Source organism: Giraffa tippelskirchi, chromosome 3, assembly GCF_054371585.1.
Source record: "Giraffa tippelskirchi isolate mGirTip1 chromosome 3, T2T-mGirTip1v1.2.pri, whole genome shotgun sequence".
Taxonomy (NCBI): Eukaryota; Metazoa; Chordata; class Mammalia; order Artiodactyla; family Giraffidae; genus Giraffa; species Giraffa tippelskirchi.
Genome location: NC_137277.1, coordinates 66456023 through 66462022, shown reverse-complemented (window position 1 = coordinate 66462022; position 6000 = coordinate 66456023).

Sequence of the window (6000 nt, the reverse complement as noted above, 5' to 3'; positions counted from 1 at the left end):
AAAGTGATTGAAAATATGCTTAAATAATTTTAATGGTATTGGGAATTTTTACAAAATGATGAGAAGTAGAAAATCAGGATATGAAATTGCACACAGCAATGTTTTTCAAAGTACAGGTAAACAACACATTAATGGGTATTGCAATCATTTTAGTAGAATGCAAAGAATGTATATATATATATATATTTAATGAAAGATCAGAAACTATCAAAATTTACTGCAGATAGTAAGGAAATGTGTGGGCTTTCCTGGTGTCTCAGTTGGTAAAGAATCATATGGCTGCAATGCAGGAGACCCAGGTTCAATCCCTGGGTTGGAAAGAACCCCTGGAGAAGGAAATGGCAACCCACTCCAGTATTCTTACCTAGAAAATCCCATGGACAGTGGAGCTTGGCGGGCTGCAGTCCATAATGGTCACAAAGAGTCACATGACTTAGTTACTAAACCATCACCACTAAGGAAATGTATTGCTTTGTGAAACATTTTTTTAATAATTCAAATAATTAAAAAAATGTTATTGGATTGTAGTCAATCAAATGAATCTGAGAAAGAGTATTTATTATGTTTTTAGCTTTTAAATATATATATATGTATATATACATATATATGTAGTTGTATATATATATATATATATACATATATATATGTATATGTATATATAGTTGACTTTCTCCATATCCTCACCTATGTTTGTTATTTTTAACTGTATAAAGATTGTTGTCAACACATTTAACAAGGATTGCTTCTGAGAGTGAACTTACTGATGCTTTATGTTTTCTTGTTTTTGCTACTCTGTGTCTTCAAACTTTTCTCTAAGCATATATCAATTTAATTCTCAGGAAACTGAGCATAAGCACTATTATAACAGTAAAGTAATATGCTGATGCTCACAAAATGATAGAAGGACACAGCTCATTTGGTGGGGTTGTCTGGAGCCTCACTGCAGCTATTCTTTGTAGAGTATTAAAGGATAGCTGGGTTCTGATATGTCACATTGCAAGAACCCTATTTTTATGGCAGATTTAAAATGACAATGCTGTTAAAATTTAAGAAAGTAAAACCGGCAAAAGGACTAGGGTGCATTCATTTTTTTGTTGATGCATAAAAAATGACCACAGACTTAGTGGCTTAAAAGAATACAACTCACAGTTCTGCTGATTGAAATTCTGGGCACAGCATGACTGAACTCCATACTCAGTCTTGTGAAGATGAAATCAAAATGTTGGCAGTGTTATGGTCTCATCTAGAGCTTGGGATCTTCTAAGCTCATATGGTTGTGAAAATTCAATCCTGTGGCTATTTTCTTGCTAGTAGTCATTAGAGGCTTCTCTCAGTCCTGGAGGCCACCCACATCTTCAAAGTCAATAGGGTAAGATATCCCTTAGGGTGACTTCCTCTCATGGCATGGACCTCTTTTTCAAAGAAGACCCCAGTACCTTTGAAGGACTCATCTGATCAGATCAGACCCACCAAAAGCTAATTTTTGTCTTAAGCTCAACCAACTTGGAAACTTACTTTCACTGTAAAATCCCTCCACAGCAGCACCTACATCAGTGTTGGTTGAGTAAGTAGGAGTGGACCCCTGGAGACCTTGGGGCCCTTTTGAGTTCTAACCAGCATACAGAGTGATGGTGTGGGGCTGTTCAGAAGGAAGTAACCTGAAGTCACTGCCTTTCAGCACCCATTTTTATAGGAGTTGTGTATGGATCCAGAGCAGATCAATGAAATGAGAGTTGAAGATGTGGATGCATTTGTTGAGTATACTTTGTTCATAGACGCTTTGCTAGGTGCCATAGATACACTATTTTCACAGATTGATAAGGATTCAGAGAAATAAAATAAGACCCAGAGTCTTTAAACTTATGCATGATTATCCAGCTTGTGAGTAGCAAAGTTGGAATTCATGCCTAATCTACTTTTACTCATTGCTCCCCGATGGCATAATGAGCAGTTTGTGTTTTTAGATTAAGTGATTGCACCAAGAGTTGACACACTAAATGATTTTCCAGCTCTTAGCACCTCAGAAGACTTAGTACAGTTTTGGCAAAATCTCATGTCCTGTGTCCCACCATTCCTGCATGTGTCAATGTTTGCCATCACTATTCAACCACAACGTTCCATTCTTTGAACCAGGAGTAGTGCATGGGAAGCCATTAGCAAGGGACTAATTATAGCACAGTAGATAATAACTGAGACAAGAACCAGTGTTCAAGAACTTAGGACTTTAAATATATTAAGATAAATTATACATCAGAAACACATATAGGTTTAATCTTTGAAAGTCATGTTCTTCTCTTGTGTTTAGGGGACCATGTATTAATAATATATCCACAAAACGTTGACAGTTACTAAAATTTGCTTATCTGTCACACTTTCTTTATTTCTAACATATCATTTTCATTGGCTCATGCATTTTTCATTCATGTAATAGACAAGTATTAATTTCTTTTTATGTAAAAGTGAATGTGCTAAATGCCAAACACCTCAGTGAAGTCTGACCTTGACCCTCTATGTGTTCACAGTGAAAGTTTAATATTGTTTGTCTTGGCTGCACTTTCAAATCGTTCTCCTACTTGCTGGGAATCTTCTGTGGCCCTGTTTGTATCAGTTGTCCCCTGATTTGGGAGTCTGCGTAGAATTCAAGAGCTTCTTGGTGCTTAGATTAGGAAGAGACTGAATGAAAATAAGCTCTTACTTGATATTATTTATTCACTGACTTATTTACACATGTACTCAACATGTTTTTATTGGGATCCCTAGAGTGCTGATAATTATTAGATGAATAAAACACAGTACCTACCCTCCAAATATTTACCATTCACAGGGAGTTTACAAATATTAACATGGAAATGTCAAGTAAGTATCATGAGTAGAATAAACATTTGGAAAAAATACAGAAAGCTTTGTGAAACTCCATCTTTCCCATAGAGTCTTGGACACAGACCCCCACACCTGTCTCCCCTGCACTCTTCCCTACCTCACATCTGTCCTTTGCCCTCTGGATTCCTGCTATGGCCTTCTGACCATTTCTGCCCTAGTCTAGCTTCTCTTGGTCCCAGCTCACTTTCAGCATGACTCTCTGCTTACTCTTCTGCAGGTCTTTTTTGTGGGGTGGCAGGGGAGCCTCCTCTGTGGAACTCTTTAGTGCCTCTATGACCTATTTTGATAAGTGCATTTGTGCATTTGAAGCAGCTGGATGAAGGCAGCATTGACCAGAATTGCAGTTTCATAAGCAGGACACACAACCCCCTCATGATTTGACCACAGCTTGCTTCCTACCTTTGTTGCTGTCACCTTTCCTTAACCCTCAATACTCCTGCCATCCTGAATTCCTGGAGCCCTCAGACATGCCTGAAGGGCACATCTCCTGTCTTTATAGTCATCATTTCCCCCTCTCAGACTGTTTTTTAAAGTTGACTTTGGCCTGGATATGTTATCCACCATCCTCTTGACTCTGGGAAAATCTTACCATGTATTTCCTGGTTCTTTAGACAATGATCCCAGAGCACCTGTGGATTTTTGTGGGTGCAGCTTTTTTCATTTACACAATAGAATCTTCAAATCCCTGGAAGTGACTTGAAGAAGAAGACAACATCTTCCACATCTCTTGTAACCCAGGATTAAATGAGGGCACTGTTTTGAATGAATAAATGAATAAACAAATGAATACATGTTCTTATGTAACACTGCAATTGAGAGGAAGGAGTAATGATGAGATGATGAGTCTGGAGTGATTTAAGGAAACATTTTACTTCACAACAAAGTAATTCATTACCAATCTACTGAGACCCATGTGTACCAGATAGTGTTTTAGATTCAAGAAAAACATTTGAATAAGTTTTAGCATTTTTGTAACTGTTTATTTATTCAATTCAGTTCAGTTCAGTTGCTCGGTGAGTTCATGGCAGACAGATGGAGATAATAAAGTTATAAGGTAGAAAGATACAGAGCATGCTTAGAAGAGAAGACAAATTTGGCTCCAGCTCTTTCTTTCATATATAAACTCACGAATCCTTTCACTACTAAAACAATTTTTGTTGTTGTAGTTCATTGTTCAGTCACTAAGTCATGTCTCACTTTTTGTGACCCCATGAACTTCAGCACACCAGGCTTCCCTGTCTTTCAGAAACTCCTAAAGTTTGCTCAAACTCTTGTTCCTCTAGTCTTTGATGTCATCCAACCATCACTTCTCTGTCCACACTTCTCCTGCCCTTAATCTTTCTCAGCTCAAGGTCTTTTCCAGTGAGTTAAATCTGCATTAGGTGGCCAAAGTATTGGAGCTTCAGCTTCAGTAACAGTCCTTCTGATGAAAACTCAGAGTTGATTTCTTTTAGGATTCACTGGTTTGATTTCCTTGCAGTCCAAGGGACTCTCAAGTCTTTTCCAGCACCACACTCAAAGCACCAGTTCTTCAGTGCTCAGACTTATTTAAGGTCCCAAACTCACATCAGTACATGACTACTGGGAAAAAAAAAAACAACATAGTTTTGACTAGACAGACCTTCGTTGACAAAGTGATATCTCTGCTTTTTAATATGCTGTCTAGGTTGGTTATAGCTTTTCTTCCAAGGAGCAAGAGTCTTTTAATTTCCTGGCTGAAGTCACCATCTGCAGTGATTTTGGAGCCCAAGAAAATAGTCTTTCACTGTTTCCATTTTTTCCCCCATCTATTTGTCATGAAGTGATGGGACCAGGTGCCATGATCTTAGTTTTTTGAAAGTTGAGTTTTAAGCCGGGTTTTTCACTCTCTTTCACCCTCATCAAGAGGCTCTTCTGTTTTGCTTCACTTTCTGCCATTAGAATGGCATCATCTGTCTATTTGAGGTTACTGATATTTCTCCCAGCAATTGTGCTTCCATCGTTTGATTCATCTGGCCTGGCATTTTGCATGAGGTATTCTGCACAGAAGTTAAATAACCAGGGAGACAATATACAGCCTTGACATACTCCTTTCCCAATTTGGAACAAATCTGTTTTTCCATCTCTGGTTCTCTTGCTTCTTGATCTGCATACTGGTTTGGCAGAAGGCAAGTAAGGTGATCTGGTATTCCCATCTCTTTAAGAATTTTTAATCTTTATTGTGATTCACACAGTTAAAGCCTTTAGCATAGTCAATGAAGCAGAAGTAGATAACTTTCTGGAATTCCCTTGCTTTCTCTATGATCCAGTGGCTGTTAGCAACTTGATCTCTGGTTCCTCTGCCTTTTCTATATCCAGCTTGTACATCTGGAAGTTCTCAGTTCAGTACTATTGAAGCCTAGCTTGAAGGACTTTAAGCATTACCTTGCTAGCCTGTTAAATGAGCACAACTGTATGGTAATTTGAGCATTCTTTGGCATTGCCTTTCTTTGGGATTGGAATGAAAACTGACCTTTCCCGGTCCTGTGGCCACTGCTGAGTTTTCCAAATTTGCTGGCATATTGAGTTCAGCAGTTTAACAGCATCATCTTTTAGGATTTAAATAGCTCAGCTGGAATTCCATCAACTTTTGAATATCTCCAGAGAAAAACAATAGAATGGGAGAGACTAGAGATCTCTTCAAAAAAATTGGAGATACCAAAGAGACATTTCATGCAAAGATGGGCAGCATAAAGGACAGAAGCGGTATGGACCTAACATAAGCAGAAGATATTAAGAAGATATGGTAAGAATACACAGAAGAACTATACAAAAAAGATCTTAATGACCCAGATAACCATGATGGTATGATCACTCACCTGGATCCAGACATCCTGGAGTGTGAAGTGAAGTGGGCCTTAGGAAGCATCACTACGAACAAAGCTAGTGGAGGTGAGGGAATTAAAGTGCTGCATTCAATATGCCAGCAAATTTGGAAAACTCAGCAGTGGCCACTGGTAAATGTCAGTTTTCATTCCAATCCCAAAGGAAAGCAATGCCAAAGAATGTTCAAACTATTGAACAGTTGCATCATCTCATAGGCTAGCAAACTTATGCTCAAAATTCTCCAAGCAAGGCTTCAGTAGTACATGAACCAAGAAC